This window comes from Aulonocara stuartgranti (assembly GCF_965226115.1).
Source record: "Aulonocara stuartgranti genome assembly, chromosome: 3".
Taxonomy (NCBI): domain Eukaryota; kingdom Metazoa; phylum Chordata; class Actinopteri; order Cichliformes; family Cichlidae; genus Aulonocara; species Aulonocara stuartgranti.
The window spans coordinates 28,600,858-28,617,595 of record NC_138941.1 but is presented as its reverse complement, the minus strand read 5'-3'; the positions used below and the strand labels follow the sequence as shown (position 1 = coordinate 28,617,595).

The 16,738-nt window shown below is 39.6% G+C and overlaps 1 long non-coding RNA gene across 1 annotated transcript in view; it reads left to right on the top strand.

Moving 5' to 3' along the window:
* The window catches only part of LOC309702106, a 212,598-nt gene extending 198,129 nt beyond the window's left edge, over nucleotides 1-14,469 (top strand). Inside the window, exon 3 of the long non-coding RNA XR_014275372.1 lies at nucleotides 9,684-14,469. This is a non-coding gene — a long non-coding RNA (uncharacterized lncRNA). The remainder of the gene's footprint in view (nucleotides 1-9,683) is intronic.
* Nucleotides 14,470-16,738: the final 2,269 nt, after the last annotated feature.

Below are 16,738 nucleotides of genomic sequence, written 5' to 3'. Positions count from 1 at the left end.
GACAAAACTATGGTTTATCTGTAAAAGCTGTACAAGTGAAGGTTTTGTGCTTTTCTATTGTGATGTGCAAATTGTAATGTCAGCAGATCAATAAATATGAAAAAATGTTGAAACTGCTATTACTACCCAGTCTTTGCGAAGTTAGTGCAGTAAGTCATGACCACAGCGCTCAGCATCACATCGTTCTTGGAGAAGTTGCACGGGAACAGGTCCGTGGCACCGATCATCGGTACGCCGAACACGTAAGGTATCTCGTCTCAGTGCACGGCGTCGGCCCACGTCTCCATCTGGCAGTGGTGGTAGAACGTGTAAAAGTAAACTGGGGACTAGAGATGGACCGATCCGATATTACGTATCGGTATCGGTCCGATACTGACCTAAATTACTGGATCGGATATCGGAGAAAAATAAAAAATGTAATCCGATCCATTAAATATCACGAAGCACGTCGGAGCAGTATGCATCACGTGATAGAGCGGCTGTGGCATGCAGGACCTGTCGGTGGTCTGGATAGCATGTGGAGCTTCGCTAGCAACCCGGCATTTCATCTCCGACAAAGTTATCCCCGAGAGAAGTAAAGCAAGTGTGTAAGTCCATCTCTGAATGTTTGTAAAGCATTCCTGCGTTAAGCTTACCAAACGATATATGGAGCGACTGCCTCTTCTGGCTGCTACTTCAATCATGAAACTGCTTAATGATCAGCTGATCAGCTTTTCTGTCGCGAGTCCGTGTCTCTAGTTTGCTTTTGGCCCACTTTGCACCAGAAAGAGGAAACCAGCGGCTGAACAACAGCAGCACGTTTAAGCTTGATCAGCTGTTGTTAGAATTTATTTATTACTTTCTACTCGAGGATCTTTTTCTACGTAGCTGACGGCTGGTAACTGTGCAGGGGCGGATCTAGCAAAGTTTAGCCAGGGGGGCCGATAGGGCATTAACAGGGAAAAGGGGGCACAAAGACATACTTTTCTTTCTTATTCTCATTTAAAATGTCTAGCTTTTAATAAATAATTATCCGAATCTTACACCCAAAGTTTTAATTTGATGTAAAATGAATAGAAGTCAATTACTGTATATAGTGACTATTAAGTCTAATATATATACCCTAGTAAGCTATAGTACTTTTTCCTTTGGGAAGGTACCATCTGTGCAGTCTGCAATTTTGTTGAAGAAAGATGTTGAATCTATTTAATATTTCCTGAAAAATAATTGATTTCTGTGCTTTTTTTTTCACACTGCATCAAATTAAGGTTGATTACGTTGATTAAGCATCATGAGGTGGAGCGTGAGGGGTGGTTCCCTATTTTTTATTTATTTATTTTTGTTGTTGCTGGGAGTTGGAACCCTATTAGTTAGGTTGCTTAATATTTACGCTAAGTACTCTTTAAAATACCAGAATAGGGAGGATGGTGTAGGTTTAAGTTTATTAGATTGATCAGTATTGCTGAACTATGAAATTTTTTTTTTTTTTTTTTTTTTTTTTGCATACAGGTATAACAGAATAGCTTTAGTGTAGTTGTTGTTTTAAACTTGAGTATGAACTTATACAAAATGCAGCAAGATATTAAAAAAAACCGGTTTTGTTGATTAAAAAACACTATATCGGATTCATATCGGTATCGGCAGATATCCAAATTTATGATATCGGTATCGGTATCGGACATAAAAAAGTGGTATCGTGCCATCTCTACTGGGGACTGAAACTCAGTGAAAGAAATCTCCGTCCCGGGTTCATCCGTGGATCGGGTTTCCTCCTAAGGCGTGGGCACCAATAAGCAGAGTTTTGTCCTTTCCTTATAAGATTCCTAATTATTCAAAGTAACACTCAGGTATGCCGTTCAGCTGGGTTAGTTACAGCGCCGGGAGTAGCTTGGGAGAACAAGGAAACACAGATTGCTTCAGGTTGCCTTCCCAAACCAACTCAAAGGTTTATTAAGTATACAACAGCTTATATAGAGGAAAAAAAGATTCGTGTGTCAGCAGGTTCTCAGTTCAAACCGGTACAGACCAAATAAGGAAACGTCTTCCTGCCTTGTGAGCAAAGAAGTATCCTTTGTGTAGTTTATCAGTTCAGCTACAATTTATGATCATCCCAGCAAAATACACTCCTAGACATAGAATACAGAGCTCTTTCATTAGTGAATTCTGAAACAAACCACCTGGCCTTTAACAAGCTCTTTTCTAAAAGATAAGGAAGGGAGGATGGGAGTAAGGAAGTGGTCTCGTCTCTGTGGTATTTTCGACCTTGGGGTACCAACCTGTGATTCTTACACATCAATTCTTGGGTCAGAGAGAAAGAGAAAAACAACTAGTAAATGGGCCTTATTGAGTAACAGTTTTCCTGTATAATATCACTACAAAACAATATCCTGTAAATGCTACCATGGTATCAAAATATCACAACACTCAGCATGGAGTTTGGCAGTGGCCACAGCTGGTGCCACCCACTGGTGGTCCGTAAACAGGGCCAACAGAGTCTTCCGCCGCATGTCGCCGTTGTCCCTGTCGGCCCAGTCTGTGTACATGAACTTAATGGTCTCCCTCAGGATGTCTTTGCCTGGTGAAGAAGCACAGAGGGGACAAAAGGAGGGGGAAGAAAGAAAAGTGAAAAACTGCTAAGAGTAAAGTAACAGCAGTGCAAGACATTTTTTAAGAGATCGGTCTGATCAAAAGATATGAAACCAAAGCAAATGTTGGTGAGATGAACCAAGAGCCAGGAAGCGAGTGAAAAATCTAGAGAGGAAAAAAAAAAAAAACTCTTTCAGATAACAGAACGAGTGACAGGCACAGAGAGGAAGCATGACTGCATTATCCAAATATGTCTGTGCTGTGACTGTGGTCCGGCTGCGAGGGGTTCGCAGGCCGATCTGTCAGAAACACCGACGCTGAGATTGGGAGCCGACTACCTTGGGGATGATAGCATTACTGCCCACAGAGCCTCAAAGGTTAAGGCGCAGACACGCTGTGATGTGGATGAGTGGCTCTCTTTAGCACGCTTGTCTTGTTTGATGCACTTCACTGGGCTCACATGTTACGGATTCCATTCTTTACTCGCATGTTTTAAACGCTTAAAGCACTTTCACAGGTTTTTATATTCTTTTGAAAATTCATGTGAACGCAAGCTGTCAGAACTGTAATGTAAGCTTTGATAATTGTCCACATTTGTCATTTTGATGATTATCCGTTTATTTTAATGAATATGTAGCCGCTATGACTGGTGGACCTAAATCTTCACCACCACGTCTGTATACATACAAGCGAAAAGGGGAGTGAGCGGGTCAGCGCTCAGGGCACAGAAACTAAGCTGGCTTCAAACACCATTTATTTCCATTAAAAAAAAAAAAAAAACACAGGGCCAGAGTTACAAATACAAGATAAAATTCCCCGTATACAATAAAAATAGTGTTGCAACCCGCTAAAAGCCCTGCCGGCAGAAATAACTATACACTATTAAAACAAGGCTAAAACATGTTTTTCATATACTAAAATTACCCTCCCATAATCCCACAGTCCAGCGACACATGGGCGAGTGGTCCTTATATAAAAGAGACAGGAGAGGAACTTCTCTTCCGGTATGATAAAACTCGTCAGCAGTAGACCAGGGAGGAGGCCCCTATCACAGACCTGTCTCCTCTTGACAGCGCGTCGCCGCACAGTCCCGCCCCACTCCACACCTGAACACGGCCTCCCTCGTCTCACCGTCAGATGCAGGCAGAAGGGCATCCCTGCCCTGTTGTGCATTGCAGCCATCGCCACCCACTGTTGCTGTTCCTGCATTGGGACTGGATCGCCGAACGACTCGCGGCACCCCGCAGTCAGGCAGCAGTTCCTTCCACACACGTGCGGGCTTGCACGCGTTCCTTTTTCTCCTGCCCACCTTTCGTCCGTCACTCCTCTCTTTGTCTCTGCGCTCGCTGTCCCCTTTAACAGGTCAACCTGGCGGCTGATAGGCCACCTTGGGGAACGCCCCCACCTCACAGGTGCCTACAATTGTCTGTTTAGTCCACAGTGGATTAAAGGAACATGGTACGACATTAACACACATAATATAAATATGAGGATAAAACCATGCCGTATAAATATAAATAAACAAACATGCAATATAAATATCACAATAAAATCATGCAAATAAAATCAAAACTATGTACCAATACACAGATTGATAAAACATAAAAACACAAATTTCCACTGTGTGACAAATACAGCAAACAGAAAAAAACTAACAAATCAACAAACGCGGCTCCTAATAAGACAAAACCTGATGCTGCTGCAAAATGCAGTTAAGTGAGAGGACGCTGTAAAATGGAATAACTGAAAAAGTGGCAGTGTACAGAGGTGGCGTCCTCACCCTCTGGGTATCCGTAGAGGTTGTCAACAAAGTTGGAGATGGTGTAGTCGAACGCCGCAGCTGAGATGCCGTCGTTGTCCTCACTGTCGTCCACAAACTTCAGCCCCTCTCCCTGGTTCACTCCTATCAGGATGTCATAGTTTAGGAACTCCCCCTGGTGGAGAAAATGAGGAAGAACATGCTGAGTGCTGGAACAGAGCCTGTGTGCATCACAAGTCTATAACAGGAAGTGCGGCTGAAACACAGCTTTGTGAATTGGCAGCATTTCATTTCCCAGTAAACAAGTGTACAAACTCAAAAAACACATTCCTCTTAAAAATGTGCAAATGTGAACAAATCACCTTGTTAGAGATCTGCATCTCCACTGTAAATAAACTACAAGCCAGAAAAGAAGAAAACTGCACCAAAGACCAACAAATTCTTCTCATCAGATATTGAAGCTTCTTTCCTGTGTGACAAAAAAAATAGGAGACAGATGTTTGTTTGTTTTTTTGTTCTTTTTAACTAGTTAAACACCCACGCCCAGAAAAATGGTAAATGGCCTGTATTTGTATAGCGCTTGACTTAGTCCCTAAGACCCCCAAAGCGCTTTACACGTTCAGTCATCCACCCATTCACACACTGGTGATGTAACTACAGCCACCCTGGGGCGCACTGACAGAGGCGAGGCTGCCAGATACTGGTGCCACCAGGCCCTCTGACCACCACCAGTAGGCAACGGCTGAAGTGTCTTGCCGAAGGACACAACGACCGAGACTGTCCGAGCCGGGGCTCGAACCGGCAACCTTCCGATTACAAGGCGAACTCCCAACTCTTGAGCCACGATCGCCCAGTGGGGACATGGGGACATTTCATTTTCCATCAGGAAGCTTTTTGTTATAGCCTTTAGATCAGGGGTCGGCAACCTGCGGCTCCGGAGCCTCATGCGGCTCTTTAGTCCTTATAGTGCGGCTCTGCGTGGTTTGGGAAAATAAATTAGTATTTAGCTGAAGTGTATTTTATTTATGCCAGTTCTTTTTTTTACTTGTAGTTCTAAATTGGAAGATTATTGTGATTTTGCAATATACAAATAAAATTATATTTTGTTATTTTTTCATCGCTCAAAATAAGCATCACACTCGCGGAAGCCGGTGTACCCGGCGAAACACCGTGCATTTATCGAGCCTTTCAACCCCAGATAGGCCAATTATGGCTCTTTGGGTCTTAAAGGTTGTTGACCCCTGCTTTAGATGAACAGAGTTTTTTAATTAAATACATACTCTTTAATAAATGTTCTCTTTTATAAAAAGTAGGATAATTAAAAAAACTTTTATTATACCTTTATTAGAAAAAAAACTGTCTTGTTTTCTGTTGTCTGTTATGTAATATTAGGGATGTTTGTGACAATTAATTTCTTCATCGGCTGGACTAACCAATAGTCCACAACTAGGAAACACTGAAATTTTAAGTTAAGTTTGAAAACAGTTTAAAAAAAAAAACACCCCATTCCAAAACGTCTTGTGACAATCTCATTGGCTTAGGGAGTGATGATGTCATAGAACTTCATCGAATCTTAAGTCCTTTGATGTTTTTCCTTAAGTAGGGGTGAGAAACAGCAAGATTTAGTTCGTTTCAGCAGCATCTGTGTTTGCAGCATACAAAACGTTCACCACAGAAACATTTGGAAAGCTCTTCAAAGTCATCGTATAGAAACTCCAACATGTTTCCAAGAAAAAAACAACCAATTCAAAAAGATTACGCCGCCTCTCCATGGCGTGGCCGGCCAATTTCCCCAAATGGCGTCTCATCCTTCCAAAGGGCATTAGAGGAGAGTAGGAAGGAAAACTACCTTCTCCAGAAAAAAATGCAACAAATTGAAGAAGAAAAACTTCAACTGGAGGACAAGTGTAGACGAATGGAAGCCCAAAATAAAGAGCTGGAAGAAAGACAACAGTGCCAGCCGGAGATAAACATTATTAATGAGGGCTGGGGAATCAAGTTTGCTCAGGCCCGAGAGCAGATTGTGCACCTCATTAAAGAAAACAGGCAAAAGAGTGCAGAACTAAAAGAAATGACCAACCAGCTCCAAGACAAGAAAACGATGACTGATAAGATACAACGGGATCTCCAATACATGGACCGAAAAAATCGGCTCCTCCAAAGACAGCTCCATGAAGCTGTGGAAGAAAAGAATAAATTCCTCCAACAGAAGGAAGAGCAGGACAAAAAGCAACAAGACATGCAGCACGAACTGGAGAGCATGCAGGAAAAATACCGCATGCTGAAAGAAAGCCTGGATGAAACACTGCGCCAAAATAAAGACCTTCTTCAACAGAAAGAGCAACAACAAAAAAGACTGAAAGAAGGAAAACGCATCGTCCAGGACTTTCAGTCTAAAAATCTAAAACTGCAAGAGTTTTGTAATCAGCTGGAGGACAAAGCAACTAAAGTGGAAGAAGAAAGGGACAAACTGGAGAAACGGTGCTCACAGATGCAGAAAAGGATCGATCAGATAGCGAGAAACAACTCCGAGCTCGTTAAGGGGCGTTTGGTGGAATTCAATAACTTGAAGAGTGAACACACTCAAATGCAGTCACAAAAACAACAAGAAGACAAAATACATGAAGACAAAAATCAAGAAATCAAGAAAAGAAAGAAGCAGTTAGAAGACAAGCACAAAGAGGTCCAACAGAGAAATGCAGACATGCACAAGGACAAGCTGATACAGGAGGAAACATCCAAACAACTCAAAGACAAGCTTGAAGAACTAGAAGCAACATTGGAAGAGATGGAACAAAGATGTGAGAAACTTGAAGAAAAAAAAAGCAGAAACCATCGACGAGCTGAGAAATCTCATCCTGCAGAAAAAAGTGCTCGTGGAAAAGTGCATGAAAAAAAAGAAAAAATGGTTCCACTTGTTCCAGAGGAGAGACGCTACTGCTTCCTCACCTGATGTAGCCTCGTCTTGCTCCACCTCTGTTAACCCCCCCAACCAGTCCCGGCAGTTGACTGTCCCCTCCTGAGCCTGGTTCTGCCGGAGGTTTCTGCCCGTTTAAAGGCAGTTTTTCCTCCCCACTGTCGCCAAGTGCTTGCTCAGAGGGGATTGTTGGGGTTTTCTCTCCTAACTTCTTTCCTTATTTCTTCATTTTACCTTGTTTCTTCATTTACTTGTTTAACTTTTTTCCTTATTTCTTCATTTTACCTTGTTTCTTCATTTACTTGTTTAACTTCTTTCATTATTTCTTCATTTTACCTTTTTTCTTCATTTACTTGTTTAACTTCTTTCATTATTACTTCATTTTACCTTGTTTCTTTATTTACTTGTTTAACTTCTTTCATTATTACTTCATTTTTCCTTGTTTCTTCATTTACTTGTTTAACTTTTTTCATTATTACTTCATTTTGCCTTGTTTCTTCATTTACTTGTTTAACTTCTTTCCTTACTTCTTCATTTTACCTTGTTTCTTCATTTACTTGCTTGTTATTCTTATCTAAATAATAAACCAATAAAATTTATCCTTTGAGTATTTTTCATCTCATCTTTACAGAATCTTTCCAAAACATTTTCAAACATTCAGATCTGTCTTTTATTTTCTTCTTGAAACCTCATAAATGGTGAACTAAAAACCGGGATTATGGTTTGAAACATAGTTTCAGCTGAAACTGGCATAACATGCTGTGTGTGTGTGTGTGTGTGTGTGTGTGTGTGTGTGTGTGTGTGTGTGTGTGTGTGTGTGTGTCAGGGTATCACTAGTTAGGTCATCATGTTTAGACTCATTCACTCCAAAATTATTTAGGCCAAATCTTTAAAACAGTATCATTTCATACACATTTTCAATTCACTTTAATCGCACAAATGCAGAAATAATTATTTGCAGTATCTTATTTATTATGAAAATGTCATGACTGATCATTTGTACCTACACCACCAAAAATGGGGGCAAAAGGGAGGAGATCATGTTTAATGGGTTATAAGAAAAGGTCAGAAATATAAGTGCCGACATGAGCAGTGTCCACAGAAACCTCTGAATCTCAGCTCAAAGCTCAAATAAACCATTTCTACAACCAGCAAACAAAGCAAAGACACCAAACAGTTAAAAGAGCAGTGACATCACCACGAATCTGTGGTCAGGTAATATCCATGTTTTGATTGATGATTTTCTGGAGTTAAATGTGAACCGAAGCATATTTTGGGTGTGATATGCTATTAAATACTTTTAAATAATTTAGGTGTGGAAATAAAAAAATCAAAATTTCCTCTGTTTGAGTCACAGTAACTTTGACATAGTAACATTTGCAGTAAGTCCTAAATGTTCACCTTTAACGTGTTTGTGCTAATAACACCATGTGCAGTAAGACAGGCATGGAGAACAGCACTGACTGGGAGAGGCTTTGAACAGCTGACACACTCAGTTCAGTTCAACATATCAGACTTTAAGAATGCACAAGCACCTAAAATCTATTCATTTAGTCTATCATCTGTGATATTATCATGTAAAATTATGATGTATCGTCAGTGTTGGGACTAACGCGTTATTAAGTAAAGCGTTACAGTAACTACGTTATTATTGTGGTAACGAGCACGGTAACTAGTTATTATGCCAAAACCAGGAACGCGTTACTCGTTACTGGGATTTAGATAGGCTCGTTATTCGTTACTTCGTGTGGTGGCTATCGCGGAGCTTCCACAGTTTCAATAACATTAGCAAGTGGTGGAAGCCAGCAGGTGGATGAAGGAAAAGGGAGGCAAGAGGAGAGACCCGAAGCGGCCGCTGGTCCGAGAGTGTCAGGTGAGCTGAACTTCAGGTAAGAAGTTATGACCTGCAGTCCATCTGGGTCAGATATGAACCAAGTTTAGGTGGAGTTTATTTTCGTTATGCTGACTTTTTCGTACTGCGTGCTAGCTAGCATGACCGAGTTTCTATACAGCTGGGTGGGTGCTATGTTACTGATGTTGAACTTTATTTTGTTCATAAGGTTAATTATTAGAGTTGCCAACCGTCCCGTAAAAAACAGAATCGTCTCGTATTCAGAGAAAATATTATGCGTTTCGTGTTGAGCTGAGAAGGAACACAGTTTGTCCCGGACTTCAGCTACAATGAAAAAGACACAAAGCTGGAGTTATTCTGTGTTTACGCTGCACAGCTGCCTCTTCTTCTCTCATTATCTCACCCTCCCTCTCCTGTTGCTACTTTAATCATGAAACTGATCAGTGATCAGCTGATCGGCTTTTCTCTCTTGTTTATTTATCGCCCACTTTGCGCCAGAAAGAGGAAACCAGCGGATGTCGTGGTAAACAACAGCAGCACTTTTAAGCTTGATCAGCTGTTGTTAGAATTTATTTAATATTAATTTCTAGTATCAGCTGATGTTTGCTGGAGCCACAGCTGTAAACCTGCTGGTCATGATGTCGGTTTTGTTATCTGGTGAGAGGGAAACGTGAAGATGAAACCAGGAGATGTCCTTACTGAATCATCAGAGCTGTGATGGAGAAACAGGTTTACCTTTTAGGTGACATGAATGAGTTGAAGAGAAGTTATGAACTGTTTCTGAGAGACAAATAACACCAGGATCCTTTTCTAAGTAGCTGACAGCTGGTAACTGTGCAGGGGTGGATCTAGCAAAGTGTTGCCAGGGGTCCATGTAGGGCATTAAAAGGGAAAGGGGGGCACAAGGAAATACTGTCTTATTCTCATTTAAAATGTCTCACTTTTGAAAAAATAATTATCTGAGTCTTACAACAAACAATTGATAGATTGATGCATATATACCATCAGAACAGTGTACATCACTGTCACAACAGCGTTTGTTTTCATTCAAAGGCTTTATGATTTTTCCTATAATGGTGGGCCGGTCTCTAGTCAAAATGCCCGGGACAATTTTTTCTGTCCCAGTCCAGCCCTGTATGCAGCTCATCTGCAGTCTGGTGTTACCTACATCTTCCTATTCAGAAGGCAGAATTTCCGAGTTCTGAGTACAATCGAAAGCACCACGACTGCAGTTTTTGTGTTGGATGTAAAAAGCAGGCTAGGATAGAATCAGGCGTGGGATTTCTCTTGTGGAAATGTGCACATTATTTTTTCCTTTCTATTGGTAGGTGGCACAGTGCACTTGTGGCAAGTAAGCAAGCTAGAAGACTGGCAGTCTGGCTGGGTATCCAGTTACGGAAGCAACACATTAACAAGAGAATTCTGAGTAAAACCAAAGTTACTTTCCCTAGTAACTAGTTACTCTGAAAGTAACGAGTAACTTGAAGTAACTGAGTTACTTTTGATAGAAGTAACTAGTAATTAGAGATGGACCGATCCGATATTACGTATCGGTATCGGTCCGATACTGACCTAAATTACTGGATCGGATATCGGAGAAAAATAAAAAATGTAATCCGATCCATTAAATATCACGAAAGCACCTCACAAAACTTGCAACACGCCGTAACTCACCTCAGAACGTTAGCAGTCGGAGCAGTATGCATCACGTGATAGAGCAGCTGTGGCATGCCGGACCTGTCGGTGGTCTGGATAGCATGCAGAGCTTCGCTAGCAACCTGGCATTTCATCTCCGACAAAGTTATCCCCGAGAGAAGTAAAGCAAGTGTGTAAGTCCATCTCTGAATGTTTGTAAAGCATTCCCACGTTAAGCTTAACAAGCGACTGCCTCTCGCTCTCCGGCTGCTACTTCAATCATGAAACTGCTTAACGATCAGCTGATCGGCTTTTCTGTTGCGAGTCCGTGTCTCTTGTTTGTTTTTGGCCCACTTTGCACCAGAAAGAGGAAACCAGCGGCTGAACAACAGCAGAACGTTTAAGCTTGATAAGCTGTTGTTAGAATTTATTTAATATTTCTTTCTACACCAGGATCTTTTTTTATGTAGCTGACGCTGGTAACTGTGCAGGGGCGGATCTAGCAAAGTTTAGCCAGGGGGGCCGATAGGGCATGAACAGGGAAAAGGGGGCACAAAGACATACTTTTCTTTCTTATTCTCATTTAAAATGTCGAGCTTTTAATAAATAATTATCTGACACCCAAAGTTTTAATTTGATGTAAAATGAATAGAAGTCAATTACTGTATATAGTGACTATTAAATCTAATATATACCCTAGTAAGCTATAGTACTTTTTACTTTGGGAAGGTACCATCTGTGCAGTCTGCAATTTTGTTGAAGAAAGATGTTGAATCTATTTAATATTTCTTGAAAAATAATTGATTTCTGTGCATTTTTTTTCACACTGCATCAAATTAAGGTTGATTACGTCGATTAAGCATCATGAGGTGGAGCGTGAGGGGTGGTTCCTTATTTTTTATTTATTTATTTTTGTTGTTGCTGGGAGTTGGAACCCTATTAGTTAGGTTGCTTAATATTTACGCTAAGTACTCTTTAAAATACCAGAATAGGGAGGATGGTGTAGGTCTAAGTTTATTAGATTGATCAGTATTGCTGAACTATGAAATATTTTTTTTGTATACAGGTATAACAGAATAGCTTTAGTGTAGTTGTTGTTTTAAACTTGAGTATGAACTTGCAGACTTGCAAAATGCAGCAAGATATTTTAAAAAACAGTTTTGTTGATTAAAAAACACTATATCGGATTCATATCGGTATCGGCAGATATCCAAATTTATGATATCGGTATCGGTATCGGACATAAAAAGTGGTATCGTGCCATCTCTACTAGTAATGTAACTAAGTTACTAATTTAAAGTAACTTACCCAACACTGTGTATCGTTCACCTCCATTATTTAAACAAGTAGCCCTTAAGTATTTAATATTCATATGTTAAAACACTTAAATTTGTCTGTTGTCTCAGTGGCTGATAGTGCCCCACAGGCCTCAGTGTGAGCTTGAAGCCATTATAATGTTACAGTTGTTTAATGTGTAGGTGCTCATGATATAGACCACAGGGTCTGTGTAGATACAGGTGGGACACAACACAAAAACTTGTCACTAACATATGTTCCTCTCTCGTGATCAGTAACATCAGTTTTCACTGCAGTGATACAAACCATGAATTACACCCGTATAAAATCCTCCCAAATCAAAACAGCTCACTGATGCAGATCCTTTGCAGTGCCTTTCTTGGTTCTTTTAAAAATTCCTGCATGTGTGAGTTGCTGAAGCACACCCCGCCCTTACATCTTATATACAGAGACACAGACAAAGAACATTCCACAAACTCTTACATGTTATTTTGAATCAGCAGTGATACATCCTACACTTCCTCTATTCAACTGTAACTACACAAAGCAGCCATGAATGTCCAGCACACACGTGTGTGTGTGTGTAGAGAGAGAGAGAGCTCACAAAATTAGGTGGTGTTCTTCATTGTAATAGGAAAGGTAATATGGGTCCCCACCGTTTCTCAAAGACTTGTTTCTGTAGTCTGAGTATGTAATTTGTTCCATCAGACAGACATGGATCCATAGATTATATCTGGTTTTAACCATCTGATAGTTATGCATTTTAGGGCTGCAGTGAGTCATATATTTAGCAAGTAAGTTTTGGCTTTGCAGTCAATATGTTCTGCAATCCTTCCCAACACTGCTACTGTAGGACTTAGTGGAATATTTACCTTGGAAAATGTCTTTGAGAGCATCAAATATCTGCCTCCAGAATACACAGAGTTTAGGGCAGAGCCACAATATATGAGTGTGGTTGGCAGAGTGTGTCCCACAGTTCCTCCAGCATGAACTCAGATGTGTTGGACCCATCTTAGCAGTTATTTCTGGAGTTCTGTTGAATCTGGTACATTAATGCCCCCTTTATTTTGGGCAAGTGCAGGATTTTGAGTCTAATTCTAGGCCGCTGTTTAGCCTACATGAAGTTAGAAATTCTTCAATACAGCTTGGACTCTCCACCATTTGACCCTTAGAACTGAAGAAGCTTCTCGGATGAGAGGTGAAACGTCTTCAAGTAACTCAAAGAAGTCCAGACGCTTTTCTTTGCAAGCTCCTTAGACTACGATGACCTGGATGACTGAGAACCTTCACAGACTTCTCCACACTTTAAATGCACTCTAATGATGGGAACGTGTGGTAACATTCAGTCTTAACTGAAATAACATATCGCATCTATAAATGCGATTAAAATGTTTACCAAAGACTAACGTTTTTCATTCAGAACAAACAGCATATTTCAGGTTAGGGCTGCACAACTAGTTTGTCCAATATTAAAATGACAGTTGTTACAATTATTCACAGATTGTAGTGGCAAAATGTGTTTTGATTGCACTGTCATGTCAGAATACTGCTTTCACCTTTACTTTGTGCTACACTCATGTTAATTAATCTTCATAAATTAATGTTTGCAAACACAAAGTATAAAGTTTTCCACTCTGCTATTTGTACCTGCACAACAGATGTGAATAAAACTCAAACCTATACGAGCTCCTTCTCCGTTTCCCTGCAACATTTTGTATAGATCTAACTTTTTGCCACATAAATAACCTTCTGATGTGTTTACCTACGGTGGCCCCTAGAGACAAAGCATGTATAAACTCCAAAACACTTACAAATTCCAAATAGCACGCACAAACTCCTCAACACATACAAAATCCAAAACACATGCAAACTCCAAAACACATGCAAAATCCAAAACACGTACAAAATCCAAGACACGTACAAGCTCCAAAACACATACAAAATACAAAACACGTGCAAAATCCAAAACACGTGCAAACTCCAAAACACGTGCAAACTCCAAAACATGTACAAAATTCAAAACACTTACAAAATTCAAAACACGTACAAAATTCAAAACACGTACAAAATTCAAAACACATACAAAATCCAAAACACGTACAAAATCCAAAACACATGCAAAATCCAAAACACGTACAAAATCCAAGACACGTACAAGCTCCAAAACACATACAAAATACAAAACACGTGCAAAATCCAAAACACGTGCAAACTCCAAAACACGTGCAAACTCCAAAACATGTACAAAATTCAAAACACTTACAAAATTCAAAACACGTACAAAATTCAAAACACGTACAAAATCCAAAACACGTGCAAAATCCAAAACACGTACAAAATTCAAAACACGTGCAAACTCCAAAACACATGCAAAATCCAAAACACGTACAAAATTCAAAACACATGCAAACTCCAAAACACATACAAAATCCAAAACACGTGCAAAATCCAAAACACGTACAAAATTCAAAACACGTGCAAACTCCAAAACACATACAAAATCCAAAACACGTGCAAAATCCAAAACACGTACAAAATTCAAAACACATGCAAACTCCAAAACACGTACAAAATTCAAAACACGTGCAAACTCCAAAACACATACAAAATCCAAAACACGTGCAAAATCCAAAACACGTACAAAATTCAAAACACATGCAAACTCCAAAACACATACAAAATCCAAAACACATGCAAAATCCAAAACACGTGCAAAATCCAAAACACGTACAAAATTCAAAACACGTGCAAACTCCAAAACACGTGCAAAATCCAAAACACGTACAAAATTCAAAACACATGCAAAATACAAAACACGTACAAAATCCAAAACACGTACAAAATCCAAAACACATGCAAAATCCAAAACACGTACAAAATCCAAAACACGTGCAAAATCCAAAACACGTACAAAATTCAAAACACATGCAAACTCCAAATCACAACGGAAGTGCTCCAGGACGCTAGGGGCAGTGTTGAGCTCGATTTGTAAAATAAACTGCAAGTTTGTTGCAAACACATGGGCTCTAGTCTCCGTTGCGCTTCCCAGGTTGCCTAGCAACTATGATACTAACAGCTGGAAACGTGTCATACAACTTTTTTTGACAGAAATGAAGGAGAACATATTTTTTTTCATTTGTTTGTTTGTTTCTACAAGAGCTTTGTGTGATTTGATAAGTATCTGAGGCTGAGACCACAGGACAGTAAAACATGATTTTTGGGCTTCATTTCTGTACTGAACAGTCATTTAAGATTAGCTAGTAAATAACAATTAGCTAATGTTGTTCATGAGACTAAAGTCATATCACTTTGGTAATGTAAATATAATATGGCCAATATTATGGTTATTATATTAGTCATTATTAGGTATTACAGCAGTGAACATGAACTCTTTGTCAAATACTGAGCTTCAGTACAGATTCAAGTTGCAGTTATTTACATGTCTTACCACCTTAAATCTTCACTCAAAGACAAGTATATAGGAATGACTGCCAAATTTATTTGCCACTGAAGCCGAAGGATGGCATCTGAATAAAACCTCTCTTGACATGCCTAGATGACATTAAAGCTTGGTTGGCTCTAAACTTTTTAAATTTGAATGAAAAGAAAACAGATTTGTTGGTGTTTGGACCCAGTGGCCCCTGTGAGTCCTCTTCTTTTCATTTGGAACCCCTGGAGGTTTATTTTAAACCTGTTGTTACTGCCCTTGGTTTTAAGTTGGACCAGTCCATTTTTATCATTTAAGGCGACTGGCAAGAGTGAAATCGTTTCTTTCTAGGCAGCACTTTGAAACCGTGATCCATGCTTTTATTTCTTCCCCTGTGGACTACTGTAACGCACTTTATGTGGGGGTCAGTCAGTTGTTACTCTGACATCTGCAGCTGGTTCAAAATGTATATTGACAGTGCATATATAGGTGTATCATATACAGTATAAGAGACAAATGTTGTTCCTTCAGTATGTTGGCATTACTAAATTTGGCTCAAATGCTTACATACATGTGTAAAAAGAAAATGTACAAGCTGTGAGCTGTTTCAAATCAAATCACTTTTATTGTCACATCACATGTGCAGGTACATTGGTACAGCACATGTGAGTGAAATTCTTGTGTGCGAGCTTCACAAGCAACAGAGTTGTGCAAAATACAATAATATAAACAAGCAAAATACAAGAATGGCTACATCTGAAACTAATAAATATATGTACAATATATAATAGTATATATATGTTTCTGATAAAATGAAGAGTAGACTGATGTATTAAATATTCCTTTATTGGGTGAGAAAATCAGACCATGTCATAACTGCTTTAAGTCATACAGAATAGATATCAGAGCTTTAAACAGGCTGACGTCTGCTAAATGGGTCAAACTGGGCAGAAAGTATACAAACACATAACATCCTTATAGAATATGATGTAACACTATAGATCAACTTAGCTCAGAATATATAAAGCATATAAACAGTTACAGCAATATGATGCAACAAACACAGCAGCTACTGATCCAAAATACTCAAAGCTTCATAGAACTGAAACAAACATTTATTTTTAGTTCCATTCTGCTGCTGATACAGACTTTAGGTTTCTGAACATTAAACTTGTTGCTGCCTTTCATAGTGCGTAACTTGAAGGCCCTGAGTACTTTCTCCCACACTGGAAACACTGGAATGATAAAATTATTTGAACATTACCTAATAAGACTGATTCAGGACAG